This window comes from Saccostrea cucullata, unplaced genomic scaffold, assembly GCF_032062105.1.
Source record: "Saccostrea cucullata isolate Sc308-1 unplaced genomic scaffold, CSIRO_AGI_Scuc_v1 ctg13686, whole genome shotgun sequence".
In the NCBI taxonomy this organism is placed as follows: Eukaryota; Metazoa; Mollusca; class Bivalvia; order Ostreida; family Ostreidae; genus Saccostrea; species Saccostrea cuccullata.
Genome location: NW_026920635.1, coordinates 703 through 17430, shown reverse-complemented (window position 1 = coordinate 17430; position 16728 = coordinate 703). Strand labels below are relative to the sequence as shown.

Genomic DNA, 16728 nt, shown 5'->3' with positions numbered 1-16728 from the left:
TCCACAATTTGTACATATTGGTGATTCATTTATGTGATCTTTAAAAAGATCAGCATTAAGGTTGCTACATTTATTCCTTAACTGGCAGTGTATTATGTTTTCAATTCTATTACCATAATTGTAAAGTTTATATTTATTTTTCTGAATAGGAGTGGTAGAGTTTAATTTATTTTTAAAAGTTTGTAATGTAGGGGAGTTTTTGCAATCATCTGATAAATTTTTCCACAAGGATATTGTAGATGGTACAAAGCTGTTGTAGTATGACACTGTTCTAATGATTGGGATTCGATATGAATTAGGGTTTCGCAAATTATAATTATGCTGGATTGGCATACATCCTTCAAGCATATTATTCATGTAATCAGGGGTAAGATTATTAAGTATTTTAAACATCAATGTAAGCTTATGATTTTCCCTTCTTGAACTTAAAGTGTCCCATCCCAACACTTTGTATAAGTTAATTTTTGATGTATTACACCTAATGCCTGTAATTATTCTTGCAGCTTCCACCTGCACACTCTCCAATAATTTAGATTGTTCTTCAGTGCAATTATCCCATACCACATCCCCATATTCTACAACTGGTCGAACAAATGATAGGTATATTTTGATTAAGGAGTCTCTCTTTAATTTATATTTTAGTGTGCGCAGTATGTTTAGTCTTAGGCAAGCTTTTTCATAAATTGTTGCTATATGTTCTGACCAGCCCCCATTAGACTGAAGTGTCAGTCCAAGGTGACAGTGACTTTGATTTTGTGCAATTAAATTCATTGTGTTTCCAAAAGTAATATTTGGATGTACTCGTTGAGTTCTAGTAAAATTGACATTGACAGTTTTATTAGGGTTGAATTCAACTAGCCATTGATGGGACCACTGCCTTATTTTTTCAAGGTCTGTAGTAAGAGATATTGCTGGGTTATCTATGTCAGTATCGACAATAACAAACAAAGATGTGTCATCTGCAAATAGTCGTATTTGATTTTGTATGTTTTCAGTAATATCATTAATATAAATAAGAAAAAGGAATGGTCCTAGAACCGAGCCTTGCGGAACTCCAGCATTAACACAAGTTTGTGTGTTTCTATGTTGGTTGACTAACTGTGTATTTCCAAAGGAAGAGCAGACAGTTTGAACTTCATAGAGAATGGATTATAGATGGTTAGGAACAATACATATCTTCCAGGTTGAGGACTGTATAGAAAATAAAACCATTTTGTTAATATGACAGAGTACTGTGTGAAACAATGCATGTTTAAAAATTGAACAAACATGTACAATGCCAAAAAAGTTCATGAAAATGTTTGTTTTTAATCTCAAAATAAATTGTTTTTAACATTAACTCCAGATGAGAAAAGTTCATCATGTTATCTTTAGATAATAAAAAAAAGCACAATTACTGTATTGATATCACAAATAAAATGATTATCAAATTAATTATTTAGACACTAAAAGATTTTTTATTAACAGCAGATTCAATTTTGTTTAATATCTGTCAGTACTGCATACAGAAAAATACACCTTTTTTTAGCATCATCACAGTACAACATGTAGTCCTTAATTTTTTGAAAAGCTCATTACTAAGAAACAAAAGTGAAAATGAAAATATATGTATGCCATATATCCCACATATTTAGAATCAAAACAAAAAGTAAATAACTTAGGATTAATCTTTTGTAAATTCCTCCTTTTCTCTAATTAGACTCCTAATTAATATCTCTTTGATCACCATTTAGTAAGTCTGAATTCCATGACCATGGGTAACATACATAATGAATTATGAAATTATATCATATTTTATACAAAAGGACTTATTAATATTCTGAAGATCCCTTAATCATGTGTTAATATATTTTAGGTTAAATAAGGGTGTGCTTATATGAATGTAAGTTAGAGACAACAGATCACATAAGTATTACACAGTAATTAAATTAACCATATAATCATGCTTAAATGCAAAGATGACCTTCATAGGAAATGTAAACAATTAAAAAACAAGACAAACTTACCAGAGATATCCAAATATATGCCCAATAAGTCTATCAATTAAATAATCCAGTGAAATAACATCTCAGCTGATCCTAAAAAAAAATCATAAAATTCAGTGATACACAATTAACCTCATTTTACAATGTAAGTAAAGCAATAATTTACAGATAAAGGGGACAGAAATGTAAAAGATACCATGTATTTTACCAAAATTTAGAGAACATTTTTCTGATTTAAATTCAATATCATAGAATGACCCATCATAGAAATATTAAATGCACTCTGAGTTACATGCAGGTTATACAACTGTAAATCACATGAAATGAGGATAAATACAGTATTGACATTCAAAATAGAACTTTACATAATTATGATTAAATGCAAAGATGACCTTCACAGGAAATGTAAACAAAACAAAGACAAACTTACCAGAATTATCCAATTATATGCCCAATAAGTCTATCCATTAAATAATCCAGTGAAACAACATCTTAGCTGATCCTGAAAAAAAGCATACACTATTCAGTGATACTCAATTTAACCTCATTTTACAAAGGAAGTAAAGCAACAATTGACAGACAAACAGGACAGAAAAACATGTTTAAATGTAATGCAAAATAATATCTCTTATATATGGATACCTATACTCTAATCAATCATATTAAATGTCATTCGTAAAATGTATTTTTTAAGACAGATTTATTTAGGATCGACTTTTTAAATGATAACATGAATAGCACGCCATACTTTAACCACATGTCAAAACATTCTCTCAAATTACACAGAAATGGGTTATTTAGCATAGCTGACATTAAACATATAGGTGAGCGATAATATAATCACAATCACAAACAATGTGAAACAACTTTAAACGACCTACACTGTGGATTACAAGCCTTTTTCACTGGGGTAAAATCTTGCCGAAATTCGCCATGGCTGCCCGAAACCCCGAACCCGACTGTATGAAAGATGAAGTCATACAATAACATAACACTGATGTAGTATTGCATGATTTTTTTTATTTTATTTCTTAAAAACTATAAGGGGAGTTTACCAAAAAAAAAATTAATAAGAAAAAAAAAATTAAAGTTATTTTAAAAAAGTTAAAAAAAATTTATAAAGTTAATTTTAAAAAAGTTTAAAAAATTTAAAAAGAAATTCTAAGTTTTTTAAAAAAGTGACCTGGTGTTATAACTTGAGAGATATAACACACATGATTTTTGTAAATGAAAAAGTGTGACGTCATAATCACATTGTATTTATACAGTGAATGACGTCACAATGCATAGGTAAGTTTATCGTACTTTTTGCACACGGCACTTTACAGATGATGCAAACAGGTATATAAGAAAACACAGGTAAAAGTATATTTCTTTTGCACACGACCCCTAATGTTTTGCACACGGCACTTTATAGAGGATGCAAACAGGTATAAAAACGCAGGTAAAACGTATTGATTCTTGTTATAATCTGTCTTGTGTGTGTGTTATTTGTTATTGTTTTCAGTAAAAAAAAATCCAGTTTGAACTGGTTTAGGCTAGGCTGAGCTTTAGACTGTGAATGAATGCGTGACGTCATAATCACATTCTTGAAATGTTTTGCACACGGCCCCAAAGTATTTTACCTGTATAGTTAGCATAAACAAAACGTAGTACCCAACGTATAGTGTATAATGTAAACACAGTGTAAACACGCCCCGTATTTAGGGGATAGGATAGGTTAGGGTTCAAAGGGGTTAGGGTTAGAGGGGGCTAAGGGGGATAGGGTTAGTTAGGGCTAGGGGGTTAGGGTTAGGGTTAGTTAGGGCTGGGGGGTTAGGGTTAGTTAGGGCTAGGGGGTTAGGGTTAGTTAGGGTTAGGGTTAGTTAGGGCTAGGGGGGGTAGGGTTAGTTAGGGTTAGGACTGCACTCAGTTGACCCCCCTATCCCTACCCCAGGGGGGACTGTACTGAGTTGACCCCCCTATCCCCCCAGACCCCCCCAAACCTGCACTCCCTTGACCCACCTATCCCCTCAACCAATCAGAACTGATCACGTGATTTCTCTCAGCCAATCAGAATCTTCCCCTATCGGGACCCCTTATACTACTTCCAAGCCGGGCGCAGTTCACGGGAGGTGTGTTTCTTTTCGCTTTGTACAATTTTTTCTTCTTCCAACATTTAAAAACTAATAAAAAAAGCTAAATAAATTGATTAAAACTTTTTCAGGTTGCTAGAACTTTCAACCGAGACCATCAAACTATACTAAAGCTCGTCCGGAAATTCAATCAAACCGGAAGTACAGGTGATCTACCCCGAAGACCGAAACGTCGAGTGACGACACGCCAACAGGACAACTACATTAAGGTTGCGCATCTTAGGAACAGACACCGTGCAGTGCGCACACCGGCGCTACAAACAATGGGAACGCATGGCAGACCTCTAAGTGACCAAACTGTGCGCAACAGACTAAGGGAGGGTGGACTGCGTCCCAGGAGACCATATGTAGGCTTAGTTTTGTCGAACAGGCACAGGCAGCTCTGTTCAGCTTGGGCAAGGCGCCACCTCAGATTTACAAGGGCAGACTGGGGCCGTGTACTCTTTACGGACGAGTCCAGGTTCAACTTGCGACGATCTGACGGACGAAGCCGGGTGTATCGAAGAAGGGGTGAGCGGTACACTGACGCCTGTGTGAGGGAAAGAGGGCAGTTTGGTGGTGGATCGATCATGGTATGGGCGGGTGTGTCGTTACACACGAAAACCAGGATACTTCCAATCCAAGGAAACCTAAATGCTGCTCGGTATCAGAACGACATCCTTCAGCCGGAAGCAATTCCTCACATCAGAGCCAATAGAGGATTGATGCTGATGCAGTACAACGCCACTCCCCACACTGCCAGAACTACACAACAGATGCTGCAGGGACACAACATCCGTTTACTCGACTGGCCCCCATGTAGTCCGGATCTCAATCCTATTGAACATGTGTGGGACGAGCTAGACAGAAGGATAAGACAGATTCCCCAGCAGCAGAATTTGGCGGTACTGGAGAGGGATCTTGTTAACACATGGAATAACCTCCCTCAAAGATTTCTGCACAATTATGTGAACTCTATGAGAATCAAATGTCTTGCTGTCATTCGCGCAAATGGGGGTAATACTCGGTACTGAATGTTAAGAATTTTGAATTGCAGGGTATCTATACCGGAACTTAATTTTCATCAAGCATAGCAATAAATTTTGATGGAATAAAATTAAATTTATTTGGTTATTTATTTTTCCTTCACCTTACATAAAGGTTTAGTCAACATAATTGCGTTTACAGGTAATGCTTTTAAAAATATCGTCTGGGGCGTTAGAAATTTTGACCAGTATATAAGCCTTCCGTTTTCTATCGCTAATTCATTTAATAAATACACTCACATTTTCACTTTTTTGTCTCCATCTTTTCTGCATTTGTAATAACAGTCTGTAAATGAAACATATGGATATAACAAACAGTATTCCAAAACAAAAGTCCATAAAAAATACAAAATAAGAGCAGAGCAAACACGGACCTCCAAAACAACAGAGGTGGGATCAGGTGCCATGGAGGAGTGAGCATCCCCTGTCGACCGGTCACACGCGCCTTGTGCTCCTTGTCAAGATCAAGAAATAACGGGAAAAAATCCGTCAATTCAGTATATAAATAATGGACTAACAATTAGTATGAAAACCGTCAGTCAGCATTTGACTCAATGATAAACTGTATTTACTGAAAAGGTCATTCTAACGACCATAGAACTTACGAAATTATGACTTTAAAAGAAACTGCTGAAATTCTTGTTTGATCAACTTATTCAAAAATATACCTCGTTGTAGAAATGGTTCACACGTATAGAGCATGCTGTTGTGTGTCTGAGATTTGTAAGCTTCTTATGCTGGTGCCCTAGACTCGTCAAGTTTATCATAGAGCTTGGTTGTTAGATTACCATTAGTTCTTCACGTCTTTTTCAAGTAAAATATCTAAATATGAAACATATGTGTCAGACTCTGTGGTATCTTTAATCTGAAGCTCACCAGGATATATCGTATCGACATAAGAATGGAATTTACCATTGTTAATTGACAGTACGTCGTAAATATATATATATTAAAATATATATATATATACATATATATATATATATATATATATATATATATATATATATATATATATATATATATATATATATATATATATATGTATGTATGTATTGCTATAAGCTGAATTAAATATTTGTGTTTAGGTCACCTGAGTCATTCAGGTGACATATTGCTATCTGTTTTCGTCCGTCGTCGTCCGTTGTGCGTCGTGTGTTAACATTTGAATATTTTCAGCTTCTTCTCTGAAACCACTGAACCAATTTCAACCACATTTGGTATACAGCAACTATCAGTAAAGGGGAACAAAAATTGTGAATTTTATGGTCCCTGCCCCCTGGGGCCTGAGGGGTGGGGCCAAAACCACTAAAATTAATGAAATCTTTAAAAAACTTCTGGACATCAAGCAGGCAAATTGTTAGCATGAATGTAATGAGCAATGAGTCCTCTACCAAAATTGTGAAGTTTATGGCCCCAGGGTCAGGGGTTCTGGTGTTAGGGCGGGCTCTATTGATTATATAGTGAAAATGCACTAAATCTTTGAAAGTCTTCTTCTCTGCTCCTGGGTATTTAATAAACTAATTAAGAACATTCTTATGAATAAGAGTGCCTCTTTCAAAATTCTGAATTTCATGGCCCCAGGGTCAGGGGTTCTGGTGTTAGGGTGGGGCTCTATTGATATTATATAGTGAAAATGCATTAATTCTTTGAAAATCTTCTTCTCTGCTTCTGGGTATTAAATAAAATAACTCAATAGATAGTTATGTCTCAATCAAATTTGTGAATTTCATGGCCCCTGTGTTGTCGAGATTTTTGCCACTTGGTGTAAGGGGGAGGGGCTTTTGATTATATAGTGAAAATACATTAATTATTTGAAAATCTTATCCTTTGCTCCTGTGCATTACGCTAATGATTCAAGTTTATATATTTATGATAAAGAAAGGTGCATCTAGCAAAATGATTAACTTCATGCCCCCTGGGTCAGGGGTATGGGGGGGGGGGGGTACATAGTCTGAAAATGAATTAATATTTTGAAATCTGCTCTTTTGTATTAATCAACCATTTATGATGAAATAAATTTTCCAAAATTTAGAAATATGTGGCCCGAGGTTCAGTGGTTTCTTTGAGGTGGGGTGCATAACTGGTTTTAAAGTGGAAGTGCATTTTCTGTTTGTTAGGTCACCTATTGCTATCCGTTTTTGTCCGTCGTCTTGCGTTGTGCGTTAACATTTTAACATTTTCAGCTTCTTCTCTGAAACCACTCAACCAATTTCAACCAATTTTTGCATAAAGCATCTATGGGTGAAGGGGAACAAAAATTATGAATTTCATGGCCCTTGCCCCCCTGAGGCCTGAGGGTTGGGGTCAAAACCACTTAAATTGATACAATCTTAAAAAATCTTCTTCTTTACTCCTGGACATCAAGCAGTCAAACTCTGCCAAAATTGTGAAATTCATGGCCCCGGAGTCAGGGGTTCTAGTGCTCGGGCGGGGGTATACAGATCATATAGTGAAAATGCATTATTTCTTTGAAAATCTTCTTCTCTGCTCCTGGGCATTAAATAAACAAACCAAGTACATAGTTATGTTGAATAAGGCTGCCTCTTACAAAATTGTGAATTTTATGGCCCCAGGGTCAGGGGTTCTGGTGTTAGGGTGGGGCTCCATTGATTATATAGTGAAAATGCATTAATTCTTTGAAAATCTTCTTCTCTGCTCCTGGGTATTAAATAAACGAACTAAGTACAAAAGTATGATAGGCAGAAGTGCCTCTTCCAAAATTGTGAATTTTTTGGCCCCAGGGTCATGGAATTTTTGTGTTAGGGTGGGGCTCTATTGATTACATAGTGAAAATGCATTAATTCTTTGAAAATTTTCTTCTCTGTTCCTGGGTATTAAATAAACTAATTAAGTACATAGTTATGATGGGCAAGAGTGCCTCTTCCAAAATTGTGAAAAACATGCCCCCAGGGTCAGTTGTTCTGGTGTTAGGGCGGGGCTTTATTGATTATCTAGTGAAAATACATTAAATTGAAAGTCTTGTTCTCTGCTCCTGGGCATTAAATAAACTAACTAAGTACATATAAGGACAAGAGTGCCTCTTACAAAACTGTGAATTTTATGGCCGCAGGGTAGGAGGTTCTGGTGTTAGGGCAGGGCTCTATTGATTATATAGTGAAAATACATTAATTCTTTGAAAGTTTTCTTCATTGCTTCTAGATATTAAATAAACTAAGTAAGTACAAAGTTATGATGGGCAGGAGTGCCTATTCCAGAATTGTGAAAAACATGGCCCCAGGGTCAGAGCTTCGGGTTTTGGGAGGGGGGGACTCTATTGATTATATAGTGAAAATGCATTCATGATTAATTCTTTGAAAATCTTCTTCTCTGCTCCTAGATGTTAAATAAACTAACTAAGTACATAATTATGATGGGGAAGAGTGCCTCTTCCAACATTGTGAATTTCATGGCCCCAGGGTCTGGGGTTCTGGTGTTGGGGGGGGGGGGTTGTTCTATTGATTATATAGTGAAATGAATTAATTCTTTGAAAAGCTTCTTCTCTGCTCCCCCTGGGTATTAAGCAGATGAACAACGTATATAGTTATGATGAGCAAGGGCCCTTTCTCCAGAATTGTAAATTACAAGGCCCCAGGGTCAGGGGTACCGGGGGGGGGGGGCTCTACTTTTTACTGAAAATGAATTAATTGTTTGAAATCTGCTCCTTTGTATTCATCAAATAGTATTTTTTGATATGCAAGGGTGCCTTTTTTAAAATTGTGCAATGTGTGGACCTAGAGTCAGGGGTTTATGTCACAGTGTTAGGGGCACTACTGATTATTGCTGAATATTACTAATTAGTTGAAATGCATTTTTGTTCCCCTACCCTGCCTATGGGTATTAAGTAAGCAAACTAAGCAATTGCTAAGTGTATAAGTTTGACGTTATGATGAGCAATGGTACCTCTTTCAAAATTGCGAATTAGCATTTAGCTTAAAATCGATTGTATCCAATTATCCTATGTTTTGTGCTTAAAATTATAATTTAAAGACATATTTCGTTAAATTACAAACAAAAACTCATGAATATTCAGCATAAAGATATATCGAGGAAAATCTCATGACCTATAGGTAAAAGACGTGGGTTTGCTAACTGGTACAATTTCAAAGTTTAACAACCTGTGTACCTTAAACCCTTTTTTAAAAGTTTATTCAAAAGGTTGATTGTTTGGTCGCTACTCTTCTTTTCTTGAGTTTTGATGTCGTCGAAATAATTTATATGCACTCTTAAAGTCTCATGTTTACGATTGAAGCAAAACTGGTTAGTGTGCATGTACATTAATCAGCAGTCGTTGTGTTTATTGTCTTACGACAATAATATTTTTTAAACCTTCCATTTCCTTTTCTCTGAAATTCATGCGAACTCGAGTGTGTAATTCTTTGAGTTAGAAACATTTTCACTGTTAACAATTGTAGTAGCTACTTTTGACTTCCTGAAATGAAAGAGATCGGATCCTGCAAATTTAATAATTCTGTGAGATAGAAGGGAGGCCAGGAAGCCAATCACAACCCACTTTTTTCGCTGTCTATGTTCAGGAATTTCTGCTGTACACTTAAAATTCTCTACTTTGAAAAGATTTGAACGATTGGATCGTATTACCGATTTGATTTGTTGGAGGATTATTATGGGATGTGATATGAATTAACATCAATCTGGTATCAAGAAGGATCAGAAAATTTCTTGTGTTTTGAAAGATCGGAAAGGATGTTCTTTGTAGAATTTAGTTCTGGATGTTGCTGTTGAAACAAAATATTTTCCTGCTTTCTATGAATTTTCATGAAGTGGTCTCAATTTATGAATTCTACAAATGCACTGCTTATATGAAAAATTTGCATGTTGTAAAACTAGTGTCTGGGAGAGATATTACTGACAGGTTGTAAACAGGTCGTCTGATTAGGGTAGAGGTGGACAACCTAGATCATAATGGTTTTGAAATCATAACATATCCTCCAGTTCATTGCTTCGGATGAAATTTAAAGTATGTTGTCATGTCATGCTGAAATACAATCATGTACAAAGATACAAGAACATAACAGTGCCAATTCTCAATAGCATAATAATCTTAATTTTTTTCTGTAGACAATAATCGCGTATCTTTTTCGCGTACAATGAAAATAAGAATGAAGAGATGAAATAGTTTATCTCAAAAATCATTTCAATAAGATCGAAAAATTCAACACTTTCTATCGGCCTAATATTTTTGTCGTTACAATCTTTCATCTTGCTGGTTTCTTAAGTGCTAATGGCTTCCCCATTTTTAATCATATTCTCATAAAATGTGTTATAATTTGTGCCACAAATTCGTTTTCAGTATCTTTTTCCATTGGAAATGACGTTTTTCTCGCTGTATGCTGCACATTCTGTACACAAGTACCAATGACTGACCTTTTGCACAGATGGCCATTTTAAATGAGACATTCAACAACTGACGTAATGAGTTTTTTGCTGAAGAGTCGGCATATTAAAGAGGCTCATCTTTTAGAAAGTTTGAATGTTGTTTACAGTTACAAGCAAAATCGGTCCTTCTGATGAGTCCGTGTGAACAGAGGTCCCGTGTTGGCACGAAAAAATTGCGTCACTGTTCAATGGCCTATAACAAAACTTGCAGCTATCCAACGGCAAGTGATAACATCTCCATATGATCGAAAATTCTCGAAGGGGACGGTAAATGACAAACAGCTACAAGCTGGCATTGTTATCTAAAAATAAGTAAATGTTGTGTATTAACACTCCCTCACCCCTCATAATAAATGTTGAAAAAGTGCCGAAAATCCCCATAAATAAGTAATCTGATTTTCCTTGCAAAATGTACAACGTCAAACTGTTTCCTAAATAAAGTTTGAAAATTCTGTGCAGTGGTTGCAGAGGAGTAGCGCGCTGAAAAACATCTTGTTTACATAGTTTTCTGTTTACTCTTTTATTTTACTTCCTGGTTGTATACCTCTCTGTCTGAATGTGGAGTAAGTATTTTTTTCATATTCCGTATTTTTTTCGCTCTGATGTATCTTTACAGCAGGGGGGTGAAGTGGCTAATATTGGCTGCACATCGCTCAAGTTCTATAGGGTAAGAGTGGTGTCATCTTTCAAATAAATACGGTCAAATAATCATAATGAAAATAAATTGACATAACTCTTTCATTGTTTTTTTTTTTAATTAAAATCAGTTGAAAGCTCAAGTGAACTTATCACATTTTGTCTATCATCCCTAGAACTGTCTATCTGTCAGTCTAAAAATTCTTCACATTTTCTACATCTAGAGAACCACTAGAGCTATTTTAATCGAGCTTGTCATGCAGGCTTGTTCAAATAAAGGTTCACAATTTCTTTCAAAGGGAGATAATTCGGAATAAATGAATATTTGGTGGCATCTTATAAAAGCTTTTTCACAGACAGAATGGCGAGAAATGTTATTTCTCTGAAAATATAGATTCAAGCTTGTTCTAGCTAATGTGATGAACGTTGGCTTGCAGCCATGCTTAGAGGTCTTTTGGAGAGCGGTAGCCGAGTAGTTTTACGATCGAGGTCTACGCCTAAAACCTCCAAAAAAGCTTAATTACAGCTGTAATTACAGTATATGATTACAATAAAATACAGTTACAACGAAAATGCTTATTGTGATTTCATGCTTACAACAGAATAAATTAAAATAAAATACCACACATTGACAGAGTAGATATGGCAGTCATCGAAACCGATGATACTCCATTTTCTTCTTTTAGGCACTCCTAATTCTGCCTTTAATTCTTTTCAAAATAGACTTAATTGCATCGGAAGAACAAACATTCACAGAAATTGGGTTTCCTATACGTACATCTGGTGGAATTGTATGATTATGGTCTAAAAAAGAATACGAAACAACCTGCTAACGACTTTCTTTCAGTAAATTTTTTTTTATTTTGAAATAAAATTTAAATGTCTTCTAGGTCGGTAAAACCAGGTCGACGTTGTGCTGCCAAAATCTGTAATCTGTCTGCAATAAAATTTTCTTATATATCTGAAATGATTTTTTATAATTCATCAGTGCCAAAACATTCTGCATGTTGTCTGAAATATGTAGAAGAATTGTAAAGCCAAATTCGAGGTGAAAATGTATCATTATTTTGTTAATGAGAAGGTGGGTTCCGGCTGAAATGTACACTGTTGTGATGATGCTGAGAATGGCTTTATCATCATATCTTACCCTCATGTTTCTTGCGAGAACTTTATTATTGTCAAAGTATGTAGTAAGGTCATTATCAAATGGTATATTGATAGGCTTCTGGGAATGTTGCTCTATCCGATTAAGCAGAGACGAATAACTTTCTGAAGGATGAGTACTTTAATATAAATTGCAAACTGTCTTGCTGCTTAAAAAATAAATTCAAACTGAGATAAAATGGTAGGATAATATTTGTAACTGTAATAAAATACAAATGCTCAATGGCATACACAACGTCTTTTCCACATAAAAGATGTAAAAAACAAAAAAGTCAAAACAGCATCCCCGTTTTTCACCCAGCTGTCAATATCACAATTTTAGGTCACCTGAGTCACTCAGCTGACCTATTGCTATCCGTTTTCGTCCGTCGTCGTCCGTCGTGTGTTAACATTTGAACATTTTCAGCTTCTTCTCTGAAATCTCTGAATCAATTTCAACCAAATTTTGTATACAGCATCTATGGGTGAAGGGAAACAAAAATTGTGAATTTCATGGTCCCCGCCCCCCTGAGGCCTGAGGGGTGGGGCCAAACCACTAAAATTAATGAAATCTTTAAAAATCTTCTTCTTTACTCCTGGACATCAAGCAGGCAAACTGTTAGCATGATTGTAATCAGCATTGCGTCCTCTACCAAATTTTTGAAATTCATGGCCTCAGGGTCAGGGGTTCTAGTGCTAGGGCGGGGCTATAGAGATTATATAGTGGAAATGCATTATTTCTTTCAAAATCTTCTTCTCTGCTCCTGGGTATTAAATAAACTAGCTAAGTACATAGTTATGATGAGGAAGAATGTCCCTTTCGAAATTGTGAATTTCTTAGCCCCAGGGTCAGGGGTTCTGGTGTAAGGGCGGGGCTCTATTGATTATATAGTGAAAATGCATTAAATCTCTGAAAATCTTCTCTGCTCTGGGGTATTAAATAAACTAACTAAGTACATAGTTATGATGCACAAGAGTGACCCTTTCAAATTTGTGAACTTCATGGCCCCAGGGTCAGGAGTTATAATTAGTGTTAGGGCGGGGTTCTATTGATTATATAGTGAAAATGCATTAAATTTTTGAAAATCTTCTTCTCTGTTCTGGGGTATTAAATAAAGTAACTAAGTACTTAGATATGATGCACAAGAGTGCCTATTTCAAATTTGTGAATTTCATGGCCCCAGGGTCCGGGGTTATGGTGTAAGGGCGGGGCTGTATTGATTATATAGTGAAAATGCATTAAATCTTTGAAAATCTTCTTCTCTGCTCCTGGCTATTAAATAAACTAAGTACAAAGTTATGATGAGCAAGAGTGCCTCTTCCAAAATTGTGAATTTCTTGGCTCAAGGGTCAGGGGTTCTAGTGCTAGGGCAGGGCTATATAGATTATATAGTGAAAATGCATTATTTTTTCATAAATTTTCTCCTCTGCTCCTGGGTATTAAATAAACTAACTTAGTATATAGTTATAATGACCAAGAGTGCCTCAACCAAATTTGTGAATTTCATGGCCCCTGTGTCAGGGCCGTTTTGCTATTTGGTTTAAGGGGAGGGAGCTCTTTTGATTATATAGTGAAAACACATTAATTCTTTGAAAATCTTTTCCTTTGCTCCTGGGTATTATGCCAATGATCTAAGTATATTTATTTATGATGAAGAAAGGTGCATCCAGCAAAATAGTTAATTACATGCCCCCTGGGTCAAGGGTATCGGGGTGGGGTGGGGGGTTACATAGTTTGAAAATAAATTAATGCTTTGAAATCTGCTCATTAGTATTAATAAATCAACCATATTTGATGAAATAACATTTATGATAAAATTTTCAAAATTTTGAAATATGTGGCCCCAGTGTCAGTGGTTCCTGTGGGGTGGGGTGCAGAACTGGTTTAGAATGGAAGTGCATTTTCTCTTAGTTACTCTGATCTACCTATGGGTATTAAGTAACTAATCTAGTAAGCATTGTTAAGTGTATAATTATGATAAGCAATGGTGCTTTTTTGAATTTTGAATTTCATGGCCTCAGCTGGTTTAAAATACAAACCAAATTCAATTGTTGGAAAGTTCTTGCATGATACTCAGGTGACCTATAAGGCTGGTGGGGCTCTTGTTAAAAGAAGTCTACACCTTTGTATTGATTACTTAGGTTGTCATTTATGTCTCGACTTAATTTTGCCACTCTCCCGTCTACCGATAGCACTGGCTATTTTCTGCAAGTTTTCATACAAAATGTTATATGTTTTTATCATGTTAACAACTTGTTAAAACATTTTTGTTATGTAATCCTTTGTGCCTTTAGTACATTATATGGCATAATAGATTTAGATATTTAAATCTGTACATTGAGTCACCTGTAACCGTACATTAAGTTGACAAAACTCTCAATTCTTAACTTAATCGACAGCGTTTTGTCAACTTAATGTACAATTAAAGGTAACTTAATGTACAGGTTTTAAATGTTGAAAACAATACATAATTAAACTAGGCAATTAAATTTTTAATTTAATGCACAATCATATAAAATATCAAATAATTGTATATGAAATGTTCAACTGTATATCATCTTTGGAAAAGACAAATCCAATGCAAAAAAGACACATGTGTAAATCCTGATGAATAATAATTTTAGAACATCCACATCCAGAAGTTTCTTTATTAAAAAACAAACGTCTCATCCTCTTCACAAAATTTGTAAATGAATACTGGACGTGGTATAGATCCATTCCACGAATGTTTAAAATATGTCCAACAGCAATTTAAATTTTAAAAGAAAAACGCTTATTTCCAGATGAAATGATAATCTCACTAGATGCACTGCAGGTGGAATCATTTTTGGGACAGAGATCACACATTTTATCTTTTCATACACTTGCCATCATATGAATTCTTCATACTTCCATGAATTATTCCATTTACTCTCTGCTGCTATTTATTGTTGGTTCAATTGTAGGATCAAATTGTAATAGATTTGTGGCGCTTTTTTCTGTTATAAACTGTTTCCTCAAACTTCATACAGGGGGTCGCCGTTGTTGTTCTCAAAGAATGTTTCGTATCACAGTGTCCCTTAATCCTGATTGTTAACAAAGATTTGCGATAGTTTTTGGCAAAACTTGAACACCAACTTCAGAATCTGCAAACCTACAAGCTGTGTCTACCTACTGTAGAATATTTACCACCCTTTGGCCCGTATTTTGGAGAAATATGTATTACTTTCTCCATCCGATGAGGACATCTTCACTCATGAAGCTTTACATGGGATGTGGTCAGAAATCAAGTGAGCTATCATTTAAATCTAAATTTATCTGGCACTGTCCAATAAGTTAAACAATACAGCTATTGTTTTCACCCCCCACGCTCTGGACAATCAAGTGTGTTACGTAATCATAGCAAATACATAACCATCACCTGGAACAGTTTATTAAGTTAACAATAGAGAAAATGTTTTAAGTAGGATAAAGTCCTCAAACTGTCCATTCTGTGAGAGAAAAAACTATTCTCGGCCCTTCGGGCCTCGAACAGTTCTTTCTCTCACAGAATGGACTGTTTTCGGACTTTCTCCTTTACATAAACAAATATTTCTTGTTCTTCTTGCACAGTAACTTTGAAAACAAAGTGCTCCTCGGGCTGCACTGTTCGTATATACATACATCTCTTAGTAATGCACCCATTGTCCATTATAATGACAAATAGTTTTTGTTGCAATTTTGTAGATTTTATAGTCTTAGTCCTCAGTACAGAGGTCATGCTGCTTACAACTGCGTTTTGGCATGGTGTTTCTATATATGTAAATAAAATTGATTTAAAAAAAGACTGACAGAAACACACTTTTACCTTGGCTCGAACTCCAATCGCTCGAAGTGAACCTTGTGGTATGGAGTCCAGTATGAGCTGTTAAGGTGAAAAAAGTCCAGCAGATTGGATTTTTAACTTGAATAAAAAGCACATACACTCCAGATACCGAATTAGTCGCGAAGATTTTCTGACCAAACCTATATCTATTTGTTAAGGTAGGTCCCCCCAAAACACGTTGCCATCCTGGTGTTTTATAGTGGAGGCTGGGAATTTTATTTCCGGATTTTTTTTAAGGTAAAAACTTCAGACTGCTTTGATATAAACCTTTAGTTTAATAACTGATTGTGTAAAACTACCATCTTAGCACATTTCTTCATTTTCATTACTTTGCTTGACACTTTCTTTGTTTTTTGTGTATCAGCAGTGCTCAACTCTTTGTAGTTGTCACATTTTCAATCAGTATCCTTAATTTTTTTGTTAGTCCCCTACCGGTGTAACCGGAGGGGATTATAATTTTTATCTGCGTCTGTCCGTCCGTCTGTCTGTCCCCTATCAGTCTGTCCTACTTGGTTTTCCGCACTTTACCACAAAGCATCCTTGGGTGAAAGGGATTTAAATT

General features: G+C 35.5%; 1 long non-coding RNA gene across 1 annotated transcript; it reads right to left on the bottom strand.

Annotated features, from left to right (window-relative positions):
* Positions 1–1079: 1079 nt before the first annotated feature.
* LOC134254508 (uncharacterized) lies at positions 1080–2936 on the bottom strand. Its single transcript, XR_009989332.1, has 4 exons — positions 2867–2936; positions 2416–2487; positions 2007–2078; positions 1080–1191 (listed from the first exon to the last, which is right to left on the bottom strand). It is a non-coding gene; the product is annotated as an uncharacterized LOC134254508 (long non-coding RNA).
* Positions 2937–16728: the final 13792 nt, after the last annotated feature.